Here is an 18,518-nt window from a genome sequence, read left to right on the forward strand (position 1 = left end):
AGGAACATACTCTTCAATAAAGAGAATTAAATGTTGGTGTGTTTTTGTTTGGAGTTTGGACTGTAGAAGTTCAGCATGCTTAGAAGTTAACTCAAAGGGACCCAACTGGGACCCATTCCTTTGCTTAATAGGGACATGGAAGAAAAGGGGACATGTAGAGTCACACTGTGTCTTGGTCTGGGAAGCAGACAGTATGGAGGACTCCCTTGTAATGTGACAAAGGCTACTCTGAGCTAGATTCTAAGTACTTGGACATAGATATTGAAAATAAATTTTTTATTTCATAAAGTCCACAATATGAGTAAACACATTTAAGGTTTTTTTGTATTCACTGTTAACATTCTTCCTCCAACCAATTCCTTTTAAGTCAATATATTAAATCAATACGAAATATCAGTGACAAGCCACTTCCCCTTCTGTGCCCATGGGACTCATTAAAGCAATTGTTCTCAGACTAGACAAATGAGTTCACCCACTGACATGCTCAGAGTCAGGGCTAGTGACAACCTCTCTTTGAAAACCATTGATTCTCCTTAGATCTTACAACAACAAAATAGGACATGCATGCTCTTATCAAAAGGGAGAGGACTAGCTGTCTGTCAACATGGAGATGTATTAAATATAGAAACTCACAGGCTGTGCTATCACAAGACAATTTGTGGGGGGATTCACAGTCACATGATTCAACATGATACATGGTAAGATGAAGTATATATTCAATGCTAGAGAAAGTATGTCTAAATAATAAGAATAGCTACTTTTAAATTATCATTCTAAGTATAATGTATGTTTACTTTTTACTTTCTGTGTATCAGAGTGTTTTTCCTGTTCTTCATTCTATTTTTTTATTAATAAAAGTGTCATAATGACAAAAATTAAGGAAAAAAGGAGGAAAATATATAAAATTAAACCCCCAAATCTAATTTTTTGCATACCCTTCTAAGTGTGATTATACTTTGGCTCTAAACTTTCAAGAAAAACAATGTGAAAATACAAGGTAAGAATTATTATTTGTGTGTGTGTTTAAGAATAAATGTGTCACCCTGCAGAACATCTAATTTAGACGAGATTTAGGGGTAAAAAATACTTGGAAATTGTGTATTACCAACTCTTGTAACCACTTTGAGATTTCTCCTGTAAAAATTTCTCCATGTAGAGTTTCCCAAAGGTGAGGGAAATGTCCATCAAAGGGCCAAGGCTGAGGCATGTCTGATACCACAGGATCCTGACTATGCCAGTGAAAAGCCACAAGTCCTAAAGTGCTTTGTAAAAGTCTAGCTGCTATAAATACTTCAAATAAAAAATTATACATTATTGATTTTTAACAATGGTCCAGAATATATATACACACACATACCTTCCACGAAGGTCCATCCATCTGACAGAGTTGTTACTCATGCCAGGTGGAAAGCTGAATCATCACATCAAAGAGCCAGTGAGGGGGTGGATGAGCCCTAACAAACGAACCCAGGAAACCCAGAGGAGCACTTGCTTCCTGGAAGTTGTGGCAATGACTGCATATGTATAGTAATGAACATCCAAGGGTCCAAAGTGCATTCCATGGACACAGCCAAATCATCTCCAGCTGGGAAACAAGTAGGGCTAATGACAGTGAACTCTGAGAACCATTGCTGCCCAGACTCCTGGGATACATTAAGAAAATATCTACCCTGAGGAAAATTAGTGCCAGTCACCAATACAAGTTAGTGAATGACCTGGGAAAACCCTGGAGGGTATGACAGGGTTTGATGAATGAAATCTTTAGAGGCTGAAGCCATCAGGTGCCTCCTTTCCTTCTGGCTGCTTTCTGGGTTATTTGATCCCTCCAAGTAGTCCTATTAGGTGGTCCAAACTCTATTCCACAAAGCAAAATTATTTTGCGTGCTCAGAGGAAGATCACTGCATTTTTTGTTTGTGTTGTGGGTTAGAATCCAGATATCTCTATGTAGGCACAATGTGGCTCCCTTCAGAAGTGTGATGAACTTCATTTTCTGACAGGATAGCAACTTTCTCTGTTTCAAACATCTGCAGCCTGGGCTTGGTGGCCATTGGGACCAGGCTGGCAGTGAGGTTCTTCCAGATGTGGGATATAATCGTTGTTTATAAGGTAGCACAGCTGCTGTAACACGCTGGTTCAAGGGTAAATGTGTCAAAGGTGTCAGCAGAAATTGGTGGTCTATGTACTTGACTTTACAAAGAACATTTAACAATGAGAGCAAACACACCTTCCAATGATGGTGAGGATGGTCTTAAAGGAACATCACTGAGTCCTTGGCCAATCCTTGCCTGAAGTTTGAAGCAGAATTATAGAAATTCTGACCTTGAAGCAAATTAATTTACCTTAATATTTATGCCAACCTGAGTTACATTTTATTATCACTTTAAGGCATCTCAGATATATGTGAAAATGATTAAATGTGTAACAAGTTAGCTAAGTATATAACACATGATATTTAAATTACTATTAATCTATTTTATACTTGATTCATAATAATTTGTATTTAAATTAATACACAAATACATACACATTATATATTTCTTTGGGAGTGTACACTTTATAACTTATAGAATTGTTATACTTAATTAGTGGTGGTAAGTGCCATATTTAGCCTTGTGATATAATCTGTGATTACTAATTTGAGAGTCATTTGAAATGTGAGTACAAACAGACATAATATTTAAGTGCCAGATGGTGGGTGGAACAGAATATCAGCAATATTCTACATTTCAAATATCTCCAGCACTCCTCCTAAGAGGGGATTTTCTTCTCACTTTTAGTGACCCCCCCCCCAAGACAGGGCACCCAGTGACCACCTTCCATGGCAGAAGTGCTTTGTAAGGCCAGGTTGTCTCTTTTTGATACCTAAACCTCATTGTTCACATAAACTAAATGACAGCCAATTACATCTGATGGGCTTTCCGAGTGTCGGCAGTGAGAGATGAAAGCCGAGGAAGGGAGAAATGTATGGAATCATTAACAACAGAGCACCTGACATTGTGGCTGAATTTAGTGGAGGCTGGGAAAACACAAGCTGTGTAATGGAAACTGTCAGATACCTTGGTTATTTCTCTAGACTTTTGCCCATTTTCTCAAGGGCTGGGAAGGGTGATTTATTTGTATGTGGATTTATACACACAGGCATGTGTATATCGTACAAAAGAAAAGGAGAACAGGTTGGATGGGTGGGAGAAGAAAGCCTCTCGTGTTTTGTTGTTGATGAGGGAATTGTAAAAATACCACCTCATTTGGGCCTTGTAACAGAACTACGCAGTGTGAAGGACAACTATTATTATTCTCATTTTTGAAGTGATGAAAGAGCCAGGAGTCCTGTGTGGCTAAATGACTTTAATAGAGCCAAATAGCCCGTAAATGGTGGATTTGGGATTATATTTGAGATCTTTTGATGGCAAATCCTTCTGAAGTCTTATTCCATTTTGCAGTTATAATGCGCCACTCATAAATAAGTATTAAATCTAAAAAGATGCTAATACAGTTTCAAATGGAGATGCTATTGAATATTTTATAACATCCCTCTCTGACAGGATCATCTGGTGTCATTTAGATCTGACACACCTTCGCTTTCCTTCTCTCAAAAGACAATTGATTTTTTTCTCTTTCCATAAATTTATCATATTGTATTTATCAGTCTGTGGAATGGATATGATACAGATTGGCTAAAACCATCTTTTGCACTTCTGAAAAGTCTCATAAAATACTTCAAGATCCCTGCAGGAGTCTATAAGTATCATTCCCCTTCCCTGTTTCAGCATGAAGAATAAAGTGGAAGATTGCTTCCCCTTCCCATGAAGACATGCTCATGTGTTCCATTTCTGGACCATAAAACACAAGTGGAAAGGCATGTTGCTGCCTCTGGGACATTCGCCTTTCCCAGAGGGAAAAAGGCTGCAACCTTGGAGCAGACCTTTCCTTTTCTGGGGTTAAAATTTGCACATGGCTGGGAAGGCAGCAACACCCTGAACCCCAACAGTCAGTGAAGGCAGCAGGACAGGTTGACACTGTTGAACACCATACCACCCACACGGATTCTCTGTCAATCTTCCTAGTGAGCAGGGGCTTCAGGACACTGCAGTCTACAGCATTACATCCCTTCAGGACTGGGATATCCAAGCAAGACTGTATGTTCCCTGAACATTTAAAATGCCTGTAATATGTAGCCCCCTACATATACAATATGAGTGGCATAATCAGACACTGTGACCATGCACCTCATTGCTCCCTTCCTTGCATACTGCCTTGAGGTCACCCTGTTGGCATTCTTCAAAAGCTGGCCTTCCGTTCAGGCGCCTTGCTGGCGCAGACTTGTCCTTTCATAGTCCCCTGTTTAATAACTCCTGGCTTTCAGAGAAGACCCTCTTCAAAATGACCATCTGCCCTTGTGTAGAGAGGCCTTCCCAGAATCCTCTCTGTGGTGCTACAGTCTGCTGAAGGCTAGCAAAAGTTTTCAATTAAAAATGAGTTACTATGACTAGGGGAGTGGGGCCTACTATAGCATGTATTCTGAAATCAGAGGAAAATTTATAATAGCAGGTTCTGTCTTTTAATACTTGGGTTCTGTGGTTCCGACTCTGGATGCCAGGCTGGGTGGCAAACCCCTTTCCCTGCTGGGCCACCTTGCCAGCCATTTTTTTTTTCAAATTAACCTGAAACAATACACTTTAAGAATCCTTGCCTTATTCCTACACCAAAATTGTTTTCCTTTTAATGCCCTTAGAAAGATTGCCATTGACACACACACACACACACACACACACACACACACACACACACACACACACACACACACACACACACACGGTTTTAATAACACAGGCTTTATTGTAAGCTTCTCTGCCTCCCTTTCAAATTCCATGGCTCCTGGTAGACCCTGCAGCTCCCTGGGGGTGGGATCTGCCTGTGAGGTGTTATTCTCAACACAGGAATGAGGATGATTTGAAGGGCACAGTCACCACGGTACAGAATTGATTTTTTCTGCAGAGATTGATTCCCAGCATCATTCTTTCCTTGTAGGTATATCATACCCCAGAATGTTAGCATACCTATAAGCATGAGTGTCCTGTTAAGTTTAAGTGGTAGAAAGTTTTCTCATATGAATAAAGAATGATATTTTTTTCATTATAGATACATCTGGAGTTCCCTCTGCATACCATTCACAGGCATGGAAAACATAGCACACAGCTCAACTATAGCCCATGGCTACTTGGGTAAAGTATTTAAACTGTTTGGCCTAATGGCTCAGGCTTCTAGCTAGCTGTTCTTATATCTTAAATTAACCCATTTCTATAAATCTATACCTTGCCACATGGCGCGTGGCTTACCAGTATCTTACATGTTGGTACTCATGGCAGCGGCTGGCAGCGGCTCCTTGCCTCAGGCTTCCACTTCCCAGAATTCTCTTCTCTGCTTGTCCCGCCTATACTTCCTGCCTGGCATTTTATTTATACAGAGCGATATCCACAGCACACAGCCATACTCATTTGTAGAGGCTCAGTGGCGCCGCTTTACAAATCATGTGGCTTGTTTAACCCCAGAGGGAGTGTCTTCATTATCAACAGGAAGCAGGACGGGAAGAAGCTGACAATGACAGTGGCCCTGGAGTCAGAGCCCCCTTACGCCTCCATCTCTCACAGGCTGACACAACTCAAGCTTATACAGTAGAAAGTATCTGAGAAACTCCTGGGCCTGCAGCCCACAGCATGACTGTCAAAACCTCCTTCCACCTTCTTATGTGAAGCCCTTTATGGTTGTTGGATGATATTCTGTCTTACCAGTTTGTTATCCCTGACCTGTTAGCATAACTGAGAAAAGGAGTGCTCATACTGATTGATGTAAATTATTTTAAGTAAATCACCAGTTGCATATCTTTATCAGGGTGCTTATAAGGTGATTTTAAAGCATTAAATGAGATATATAATTTGCTACGATTTAAATAGTTAACTAATATAATATCTGTAAAGGAAAGGGAAATCTTAGGAAGGTTAAGTAATTGAAGCATTTATCAGAGAGGTTTCTGTACTGTTGTTGACCTCTGTCTCCTTAACTGTGTCTTCCTAATTAGCCACTTAATGGTGCCTAGAAATACAACTGCTCAAGGAAAGATTTTCTTTACATTAAGGTCAAGAAAAAAAAAATCCCAAAATATCTCGCCGAGGGGAAGCTATCACACATTTTATATTTTATGACATTTATTATGTCTAATAAATATTCACCTAATGGCCTTGCCTTTTTTTAGACTGCATCCAATACACACGTACCACAAATGCAGAGTGAAAAGGCACATACAAAGGGTGATAAGCATCATATTTCAGCAGTTTTAGTTTTTTTGTTTGTTAGTTTGTTTGTTTTTGTTTTTCCAGACAGGGTTTCTTGTGTAGTTTTGGTACCTGTCCTGGATCTCGTTTGTAGACCAGGCTGGCCTGGACCTCATAGAGATCCACCTGGCTCTGCCTCCCAAGTGCTGGGATTAAAGGCATGCACCACCACCGCCTGGCTTTCAGCAGTTTTTACACAGAAATTTAGAGGATCATAAACCCTCACGGGTGAAGTGGTTTAGTGAAGGCTGCTCAGGTGAGGTGTGTCTGCCTCTCTGGTTCGTTTTTTTATGATTTTATTTTCAATTATATGTAGATCTCTGTCTCTCTGTCTCTCTGTCTGTGTGTGTGTGTGTGTGTGTGTGTGTGTGTGTGTGTGTGTGTGTGTGTGTGTGTGTGTCTGTGTGTCTGTGTGTCTGTGTGTACACGAGTTCAGTGTTCGTGGAAGCCAGAGGAGGTTGCTGGGTCCCTGGAGCTGGAGTTACAGGTGGTTGTGAGTCGTAGCTATGGACATGCTGGAAACATAACTCTGTCTGTAAGAGCAACAAGCACTTACCTGCTGGTTCATCCTCTAGCCCATGCTCATCTGTGTCTGTACCCAGACAGCCAGCTACATTCCCACACATGCAAACATAGGGTCTTTAAACTCAACAATACTTCTTAAAAATGATAATGTATCCATTACATCTTCTAATTTGAGTGGACTGAGACAACTTACTAAGAATTTACTGTGAACTCTAAGCAGTAATAATTTTTAGGCCCCAGATTTGTTCCTTTTTCAGTATGTTTTCCATTTAGCTGTATTTTTTGTGATCTTTTGGATGGAAAACCAATCTGAAATATATTACTGTCTGGGGCCTTAAATATTCTTCCACAAGGAACAGGAGTTACAGTTGGAACTCCAAGCTTCATTTACCTGCATTGAATATTCAAATAAGGGCAGTCAATATTCTGGAAGGGTCATAGATTTTTTTTAAATTGAATTTATAAATGGTAGATGAGTTATTACAAATCTTTATCTTCAAAATTTTATCAGTCCCCCTATGAAACAGCATTCTCATGATTTGGTGGCTTTATTTGTACAATAGGCGACACATGTTTAAATATTAATTTGGTAATTTAAACCAAATTTAGATTTTTTTCATTATAAAATGATAAACTGTATGTTTAGGCATTACAAATAATGAAGAAAGGTAATGATTGTTAATACAATGAAGAGTAACCCCAGTGAACCACGATCTGCATAACCTCAAACATCAAAAATATTCTGTGACAAGGACATGAGAAAATCCCTCCCATGATTTCTCTACTCAGCATGTTACACGGTATATACCTCCAGAAAAATCACGTCTATTCTACTTGTGCCATATAGAATAAAAAACAAAGAGAAAACTATTTTTAGGATGCATTCACAGCTAAATGAAAAATATAAAACTGAAAAATATTTTAATATTTATTTTCATAAAACATATTTTAATGTTTAATGAAATATTTTATTTTAAATATACATATATGTGTGTGTGTGTGTGTGTGTGTGTGTGTGTGTGTGTGTATGTGTGTGTGTGTGTATACCTGTGTATGAACACCACATGAGTACAGGACCCACTGAAGCCAAGAAAGGACATCAGTTCCCATGGAGCTGGAGTGACAGGTAATTGTGAGGTAGGTGGGAACAGAACTTGAGTCCTCTGCAAGAGCATTATGTCCTCTCAATGGCTGAGCCTTCATCTCTGACCCTGAGCACAGGTGTTTATATAGTGCCTGCTAGCTCATGACAATAAAGTAGCTGCTGCAATTACACTGGAAGACAGTAGACGGTGTGCTCATCCTGGAGTCGCATGTTACTTTAAACCAAAGCAGGTAGCAGAGAAGATGTCAACTGTGTAAAGTGATCTGTGTGTGTTTCATATATTGCAAATTATAATTATTTCTTTGTATGTTCTATTTCCTGAAGTACTATGTTCCAACCTTAAGTGAGTTATTTGGTTATAAATTTTACTCAAGACTACCGTGGTTTTGTCGAAACGATTCAGTTTCTTCACCCATTTCCATAAGGTTTTATCTGATTTTATTTCCGTTGATTTAAATCAGTGAGAGACAAGTAGGCTGTTCCTCTTCCCTCTCACTGATGCTATGACCAGTCAAATCTCATCTTCATTCTCATTTTATGATTCTGAAGTTCTAAAGCTATTTCTGCAACTGAAGCATGAACCTCACTTCAGAAACACATAACAGCACATTGATTTTCATCCAGAAAAATCCAAGTTGTGTCTGTAACACTTAGCTGTGGTTTTTCGAACCACCAGGTTCAATAGGAACAGTGGATCTGTCAGCTCTTTGACACTGTGTGTTGGATGCAAGGCTTCTGATATGTTACCACTGGGGTGTTCTCCAAAAGAATGAGCTAATCAATGGGGAATAATAAGTGTAAACAGAGTCGAAGGCTTGCTTATTTTGAATGTACTATAGAAGAAAGCCCTGATAACGAAAGAGTTTTGTAAACTCCCCGATCAGTTCCTTTTTCTTCTTTCTGGCTTAGATGCATCAGTTAAAATAAATCTACTTAAAGATTTTTGAACAGTCCTCACTAATTAAATTCTAGGCATGGTGAATAAATTTAATGGGAAATACCAGTCCAAGTCCAAGTACTGTTGTTTTGTTTTTTCCCTACAGGGGAGAAAAAGTACATAAGGTTACAACTCTATGGAACAGTAGCCACTACTCACCTTGCTGTCTTGTCTCTGTGCCCTCACTGACCCATGACTTCAGCCTTTTGTAATGAAGGATGCTTCCATAACCCTAAAGAGAAAGTGACTGGTCAGAGGCAGGTTAAAAACAAACTTGCAAAGTACAGAATAAGAGAGTTACTTATTTACTTACATGTTACATTGATGCTTGAAAGAAAGTGTTACAGAAGATGAAGCACAAATCTTACCATCCTAAGTGAAAAGTTCGAATAGAGAAACTGTCAATCCACTTATTGGAAACTTGGCCCAGGGCATTTGGGCTGTCACCCAGGTACTAGGGTATGTACTTAGAAAATGAAAATTTACTTTGCACTGAAAACCTTGTTAAGACAAGAGTCTGTCTGTCCCTAGTGAAGAATCACGGAATAAGTTCTTCTTAATGATACCTGAAAACATACTGCTTGGTAGTATGGTCAGCAGACTCAAGGAAAGTAATTAAACACCATGAACTTTACCACTGAGGCAGAGGTTGAGGCCCATTAATAGCAAGTGCTTGCCTAGCATGTGCAGAACCTTGGTTTCACTCTCAGTACCACCAAAAATATAAAATAAAAGATACTTTTGAGTCTAATTATTTTAAGATTTATTTTTAGTTTTAATGATGTGGTGTGTGTGTGTGTGTGTGTGTGTGTGTGTGTGTGTGTGTGTGTGTATGTAGAGGTGGGCATGTGCATGTGAATATACTGCTAGAAGAAAGAGTCAGATCCACTGGAGATAGAGTTATAAGTGTGAGCCACTGCAGGGGTGCTGAGACAGGAATCTGAATTCTTGAAAAGGGTAGTCCTCTATCTGAAATTTTTATCATATGCCATTATTATCACATTGACATTTTTATCAGTAGATTGTTTGGGGAAGGAGAAACCAAAAAAGTTTGTTACTATGAATTGCTCAGTCAAGGCATTTTAGTTATTATTGTCATTATTATTATTATTATTATTATTATTATTATTATTATTGGCATATGATCTTCTCAAAGTTGTAGAACCTATCTGAACTAATCATATATCTTATGTATATATCAGAAATCGGCATAGCAGTAGATGGAAAAACCTGTATTTTGTCTTCAGCACATGATTTTTCAGGGTGTATATGTAAAAAAAAGTTAATTCCTAGCTGCTATAATTACTTACCAGCATCCTTCACTAAACACAAGTGCTCATCCCACGAGAACCATGACAGGATGTTCTTTCAAGATGAGAGCATGTACAAATGAAGGTGTGTGTGGGTTTTTTGATTGTTTATTTATTTATTTTTGAGTTTTAAGCAGTGTACTTAGTATAAGCTAAGGCACAAAAATTTACAAGCAGCTACTAAGAGAGCAGTTTTGTGACTGGAAGGATTAATTCCAGACATTCCTGAGAGTGAAGTGACCACTTTGCATAGTACTATGCATAGTGAATGGCCACTCCAGAGTCCCTGGGTGCTGAATCATAATGAGACTTGTGTGGAGTCTCAAAGGCCTCCTGCTACTCAGAATGTGACAAAAGCTCACGGAATCATTTTCTGTCTACTTCAAGAGCACACAGCTAGTCATTACCTCTTCCTGCTGAGAGAGCTCACACACTGTACCACTTTGAAATTTTGTCTTACATAATATTTATGGTATTGTTAGAATATAAAAATAAAATGAGAGGTGCAATAGGGAGAGGCAGGCCTGTGCATGTTAAAACATGCAGGAATTAAATATATGCTTCTATTGAATCGGTAATTATTTTATGTTATCTCCGCTGAGAAAACCCTTATTCAATGTCACATTGTTTTTTTTTGAGAGATGACAATAGCTTTGTACATTTTCAAACCTTTTAGATACATAGGTCAACAAAAGATATGCTTTATGCAAATTTAAGTGAAATCAGCCAAATCATAGTCACCAGCAGTTCCTTTAGATGACAAAGTGTCCTCCACAAAGGAACAACCATTGCCTTGTAGTTGACTAGTGCCATGTATACCCTTAATTTTTCTTTTCTTTTCTTTTTCTTTTTCTTTTTTTTTGCAAGTTTATTTAGCTGTAGAATTTCTAGTCGATAACAAGAGAACACAAAGAGTCCTAGATGTCTGTTAAGTTCTTCTTTAATTCTCTGACACACATGGGATCTATATCCATACTGTTAAAACCCACCAAAGAATTAGAGAAATCTTAAACTATAGAAGGAAAAAAACAAGAATCAAGTCTATTGTCAATGTCAACAAGATTGCATGAGTGGGAAGTGTGTCTATGTGGTCATCCAATGTCCTTGCATTCTATCCTGATTTAATTTCATAGGAAGTCATGGTTAGTTTGATAGGTGAATATTCATATAATATGACTTGATTTGTCCTAGTTTTTTTTTTTTATGTTGCTGTGATAGAATGAAACCAACTGTTTGGAGAAAAGTGTTTATTTGGCTTGTAGTTCTAGGTTGCAGTCCTTCATTGTGTAGAAGTCAAGGCAGGGACTTGAAGCAGTTGATCATGTTACTTCAACAGCCAAGAGCTCATAATTCCATATTCGAGAGAACAGAGAATGAGAATGCATATACCCACACTTATTGCTCAGCTCTCTTTTTCTCTTCTGACTCACCAATGACTCCAAGATCAGGGAATAGTGTTACCCATATTCATAACAGGTATTCCCATCTCAAGGAACCCAGTTAAGAAAGTCCTTCCACATACATGTACACAGGCCAACCTGACACAGACAATCCTACATTGAGATGCTCTTCCCAAGCAAGTTTAGACTATGGCAAAGAGGCAATCAAAACTGGCCATCACTGGGATTGCAGAGATGGCTCAGCAATTAAGAGCACTGGCTGTTCTTGCAGAGGACCAGGGTTTGGTTTCCAGCACTGACAACCACTCCTAACTGTAGCTCCAGAGAATCTGAAGGCTCTCTTTTGACCTCTAGGCATGGGAAATTTGTGGTGCACACATAGGCATGCAGGCAAAACTTACATATAAAATAAAAACAAGTAAATCTTTAAAAAGGACAAACCTAAAAAAATCTAACCATCACAAAGGCAGCTGACTTGGGAATTTAATATTAAAATTGCCAATTTTGACAATTTATCAATTACTTTGTATCTCCTTTATATCATTTTTTGAAAACTATATCATATGGACATGAACTCTGCCATACTTGACTAATGATTTGGTAGTGTAGAAGTGTCTTACAGCATATCTGTAGAAGTTAAATTTCCACATAGTAAAGCACAGCTTTTTTCTTTTAGTTTTCATAATTCCTCCCTTAAATTGAAATTTTCTTCCTTAGCCTAGATAACCGATATGCACTTCTCTGTAGCTCATATCAAAATATAACAATATATTGTATTCATGTGAAATTGGCTTTCATGGAAAGTGGACTTCGTGGGTCCCAACATGAATTTCTATATTTAAAATGTTCTTATTTCCCACAGATAGGATATTTTGCCAATCCGTCCTGACCACAAAGATACTCAATTTTACAGAAAACAGAAGACTCTTGTCACAGAACTACCATTGTAGTCTCGCTTCCTGTAATGAAATCTTGTGGAACTATTATTCTGTGTCATGATGTGAATTCATTTTGAAATGATACTGGAACTACACACATGGTTCAGCAGCAGACTGCTTCCCTGGCTGGCTGCGAGGCTTGGGCTTGCTTGATCCCTAGTACTAAAGCCCCGTCCAATAAAAAAAAAAATAGAATTGCTTACTTTTATTATTTTTGTCTTAGTTTAGAATTTACATGGAAAAATACTTTTCATCAAATTAAATACTGTCAAATTCTTCAGAAACCTAAAGGTGAGCTAGCCTGTCTATAATATTCAAAGAATAATTAATAAATTCCTCCCAGAGAGTTTGCCAACGTGGGCTGTTAGGGTCTTGTTCAGGTGCAACTGCAGATTATGCAGAACATCAAAAGAACATTCTAGAATGCTGAAGAGATTCAGGGAAGGACAAGGTTAGGAAGAATCCAGAAGATGGTTTCCAAGAGTACTAAGAATTTTGATAGAAATTTGACAAAAGATGAAGCCATCAAATGAAGTATGAAGAGAGATGAGATCAGAACTGGCAAACATAAAAAGACAGGAAAATGTGCAACGAAGTTGATAACCCTGAAACAGCATGGTTTAGCTCCGGTTACATGAGTTGTGAAAAGGAGAAGGATCAGGTCCTGGACACTGTGCCTAAAGAGATTGAATCCCATGCCTTTGGCATGGAAAACATTTATATATTGGTTCCAATGTGTACATTAGTAAAATTAAAGTATATAATTAAGAATAAGGATAGATATCTACCCATCACTCAGGGTACAGGTGACTGATGAACTGGACCAGCCAATCTGAGTCTACATCACAGAGAAAAACAATGTAGTTACTGAGGTGAGACTTGCGCATTGTAAATTAGAAGTAAAGTTGTACTTTCAGTATCCTAGAAACTGCAAGGACCAAAAAATAATAGAATCAAAATTTGTTTGTTTGTTCCTCGTGGTAAAATTGTTGTAAAATAAATTTTATTTAATTTGGATTAATTAAAGTTAACATATTAATTGCTTGTTTCCTAAAATATACAATAATCTCTGTGTATAAATAAGATTCCATCATGGAAACTTGGGCATCTTGTGCTTTTTTTCTCACTCTACCTTCAACTGTAGAAGGTAGAGTTTTTATTATATTATTATTATACTTCCAATTATACCTCCCAGATGGCCTGTGGAAAATGTTTGAATTATTTTCCTCTAACACACATGTGGCAGTCATTTTGTTCAGCCTGTTTCAGACCACTAGGATTAAAGCAGCTTTGATGTCATTGTCCTTAAATTGTAGCAAGGAGAATAACAGCTAGAGAAAAAAATAAACTAAGAAAAAGTAACTCTAAAGGGAGGACATTGGCTTGAAGAGATTACATCAGAGAAATCTATGATGGCAATGAGTGGGGTACAACTTTACTGGGGGTCAGTGGCAAAGCTAAGTCAGTTGTCAATCCGTAAGATGAACCCCAACCTAGGCCCTCTGCGTATATGTAACAGTTGTGTAGCTTGGTCTTCTTGTGAGACTCCTAACAGAAGGAGCAGGGGCTGTCTCTGACTCTTTTGCTGGCTTTTGGGACCCTATTCCTCATACTGGGTCACCTTGCAAGGCTTTAATACAAGGGGAGGTGCTTATACTTACTACAACTTGATATTCCCTGTTTTGTCAATATCTACAGGAGGCCTGCCATTTTCTGAATGGAAACTGAGTAGGTGTGGATGGGGTGGGAGGAAAGAAGAGGGGAGATGGGGGTAGGAGCTGGGAGGAGATGGGGGAGGGGAAACTGTGGTCGGGATGGTAAATAAATAAATAAGAAAAAAGATGAACCCTGAAACACATGAAATGAGAAAACTGATGAAAAATCAAGCCTTATGAAAGGAAAAAGAGATACCAATGTCATGTTGAGAAAATTACTGACAGATTCAACGAATGAGTGAATGAGTGAAACCTGATATAATTCATTTAGACAATTCATTTAGCAAATCTAACAATTATTTTTCTCTATAATTTTAATTCCATTTTGAAATAAAGTTTTAAAGACCTTTCCATTTTAATTTCTTTGATGCTTTGAAATAGAAATACATGAAACCAAGTTTTCTCAGGTTCTAACAATATATTACCAAAAGCAATAGTTCCTCCTCTTCTAATAGTTCCAGGGTCTGACTTCAAATTATCAGTTTACTATTATGTATCTACCTTTCTGTATCTACCCTTCATGAACACTCCTCTTTATACCTGCACACATACACATACACATACACACACACACACACACACACACACACACACACACACACACACACACAATCATGCATACACTACATATAACTCTCTTCTTTTGCAAATAGTCATACACATATGTACAAGCACTCATTCATAAATACACGAATATGTACACCTCTTCCCATATACACTCATACACATTAAATACTCATACAGTCATATACAGATGATCATATGGACACTCTTATGCATGCATACACAGGCACAGACACACAATAATATGCACACCCTACTCATGTGGCATTCGTGATCCTGAAGAACACAGACTCTGAAATTTTTCCATCTAGAATTAAATCTCAGCAAAGGAAGATATCTGTAATTGGGCCTGGTTAACCTCTCCCTTCTTTCTTTTCTTATCCAGATGTGTGCAGTAGACTCAATCTTACATCAGAATTAAGTGAACTGACATGTGTCAATCACCTGAAGGTCATAGGAGTATTAATTGACATTATCACTGCCCCTGTTATAATTACTTTTGTAACAGATACAGCAGGGTGGTGGTGTAGAGACAGCATAAGGAAACCCTGGGTTCACTGGAGAGGACACGATTCCCCTTCAGGTCTTCAGGTTTTCAGGAATAATCTATGTTCGATGACACGAGGAAATCACTCAGTGACACGGGATAAGGAGCACAGAGGACAGTGAGGGAAAGATATGTGACTTCTATAAATTTAAGAGAAAGGGAAGCCAAGGTCTCTCTCCAGTCCATGTGAGCAAAATGATGGCTTTGATAAAAGTGCCTATCACTTCCCAGGGAAGTTACATATGGAACATGGTCCTCAGTTTTTCTTCCGAGTTCTCCTGTGATGCCCAGGTACCACATTGTTACACTTTTTACTGGGAAGATGAAAAACCTCTGTTCATTCCAGATAGAGTAACTATCAAAACAAAGAATAATTCCACACAAGTGCAGTGTGGTAGACCCATGAATTTAATTAGGATTGTTTCTGAGGAATAGGTGGAGTTGGTTACATCAGAAATGGGACCATCTATGTTGTTCACCTTTTCTTATAATGTCAGCTTAAGGAAGTTCTTTAGTCTTAATTTCTTCTTACAGATTCTCCACACTTTCTGCTACATGTAGTAAAGTAATACAGAAAGAATTAATGTTTAAAACATTTATCTTTCAAAAACATATTTTATCTGTGTGTGTGCATACACATACATACACACATACATGCTTATTTGTGTGTGGGAATCCATGGAGGCCAGAAGAAGGTTTTGGATCCCCTGGAATTGCAGTTACAAGTGGTTGTGAGGCACTCAACCTCGTGTGTACTAGGAATCAAACATGAGTCCTCTGCAAGAGCACCAACTTCACCAAGGAGTCCTATCTCCAGTCCTCAATATACTTTATTTAATCAGTATTTCTATTTGATCATCTGTTCTGTTCCTTTTTCTGATGCTGAATTTTAAGAGAAAGGCTTATCAGTCACTGTGAGACCATTTCTGAAGTAGTGTACGATTTGTTTGTCAAAGCTATTGTCTTGCAGTGCCTTTCTTTGTACCCTTTAAAAACACTCAACAGCCTTGGCTTGTCCTCCTCCTCCTCCTCTTCCTCCTCCTCCTCCTCCTCCTCCTCCTCCTCCTCCTCCTCCTCCTCCTTCTTCTTTGGTTTTTCGAGACAGGGTTTCTCTGTGTAGTTTTGATGCCTGTCCTCCTGGATCTGGATCTGTAGCCCAGGCTGGCCTCGAACTCACAGAGATCTGCCTGGTTCTGCCTCCCGAGTGCTGGGACTAAAGATGTGCGCCACCACCGCCCAACTTGTCCTTTTTTTTCTTACATAAAACTCTCTTTATTTTCTCCTCATTTCAGTTTTTCTCCTCCTCTTGAATTTTTGTGCCATATTACATCCAACCCCTTGTTTCCTAAGAGATACTCAAGTACAATCAAGTTCCCAGAGTTACATGGGGGCAGATGATAAACATAGCCTTGTATTTGCTGTCTTAGAGAAAGAAAACAATAAAGAAGACAATGGTTACTCTTTTGAAACACGTACAAACATAACTTGGTGTAGGGGATCAGTACATTATTATGGTGGATATTATTTTGCTACCACAAGCAGAACACAAACTAAGAAAGACAATAGTTGCTTCTAACCTTCTTGTATAGGTCCTAATCCTGGGGAAGAGATGAGCATGGCTATATTCCCATCACCCTCCACTTCTTTTGTAGCTATAGCCTGAGTTCAAACAAAACTTTGTGATTCATAACACTGTGTCATTGTCAATAATAAATTAACCATCAAAGCATTACCTGTGAAATCAGTTTTTCTGTTAGAGAAGTCTGCCCTGCTGCCTGTGCACAGTCCTGCTGTGAGCACAGAAGGTCAGGTGCACGTGGACCCAGCACAGGAAGGGTGAGTGATTTTGAATGAATTAGCAGTATATAGCAAATAGCCTTGCTTTTGTCAATGCTTTTCAAACCTGTTTGCTGTTTTCCTGACTTGTGCAATAATATCTTTGGATATCAAAACAGGAATTTTCATGAACTTTTGGCTCTTGGAATGTAATGTTGGAAGTTTAACTATTTAGACAAAATACACAGAAAAAAAAACCACTTAAAATATGTGTATTTCTCCAATCTATCAAAGTTGAAAGTTTAACTATTTAGACAAAATACACAGAAAAAATCCACTTAAAATATGTGTATATCTCCAATCTATCAAAGACTGTGGATTCAGCTCAGAGGTTGAACACTCATCTAGTATGTATTAGACTCGACATTAGTTTCTGAAATTTCAAAACATACGTCCAATAAGAAAACCCTGTAGCCCCTCTCGCTAATTATCACTCACACACTCTTAATACCACAAATTATAATTATTTATTATTACTGAGACATAATTCACAGTTTTATGTGGTTGTAACTAAATGAGTCAAATCAATAAAACCATTTGATGGTGTTTATGAAACTTTCATTCTCCAGACCTCTGCTTTAAGTTTAGCAGACATGCTACAATCTAGTATTTAGATTGCTAGTTTTAAATAAAGCCATACGAAAATGTATTAGACTAATTACACCCCATTATCTTATTTGCATAAAATGAGATTAAAAAAGATATTGATACTTTATTGAAATAAATGAAATGTTTGTAGACCAACAATAATAATAAGTCTTATAAGGATGACTGAATTCCATGATGTATTGATGATAGAAATTATTACTTGATTCAAATATTTAAAAAAATGAACTATCTACTGAAGCTAAACAAATGTTCAATATATATGGTTACAAATGATAGCATAGGTGCAGAAGAAGAAAGTGGAGATAGACTTCAAAAATCTTCACAGGAGTTTTATTAATGATAAACCAAACTTGAAATTAGCCAAATTTATTCAATATAATTATGAAAATAAATTTCATCATTCAAACATTCATAAAATTAAGGAACACTGATCTAAATATATTATTAGATTACCATCTTCATATCAATCAAAACAATAGATAAACAGGATTGTATGTATGTATGGAACTTAAGAACAGACAAAACAATCTATAGGAATAATTGTTCGAATAATGTTATACCTTGGGAATGGAATATTGATTCTATGTCTGTGAAAAATTCTGGTTATAGGAAATTTAATGTCTTGATTAGTACTTTGTTGCTTGTGAAAGTAAGCATATGAGAGTAAGGTAATGCAAGGCATCTTCCAGCTTTACACACACA

At 37.9% G+C, this 18,518-nt stretch overlaps 1 protein-coding gene across 10 annotated transcripts in view; it reads right to left on the reverse strand.

Moving 5' to 3' along the window:
* Pcdh15 (protocadherin related 15) overlaps positions 1-18,518 on the reverse strand; it is a 1,435,070-nt gene that overhangs the window by 1,071,586 nt on the left and 344,966 nt on the right. For all 10 annotated transcript variants that reach the window (XR_008219809.1, XR_008219808.1, XM_052744717.1 and 7 more), the window contains exon 2: positions 9,057-9,129. The gene's annotated coding sequence lies outside the window, so the exon portion shown is untranslated. The remainder of the gene's footprint in view (positions 1-9,056; positions 9,130-18,518) is intronic.

This window comes from Peromyscus californicus, unplaced genomic scaffold, assembly GCF_007827085.1.
Source record: "Peromyscus californicus insignis strain IS unplaced genomic scaffold, ASM782708v3 Scaffold_19__1_contigs__length_69161282, whole genome shotgun sequence".
Classification (NCBI taxonomy): Eukaryota; Metazoa; Chordata; class Mammalia; order Rodentia; family Cricetidae; genus Peromyscus; species Peromyscus californicus.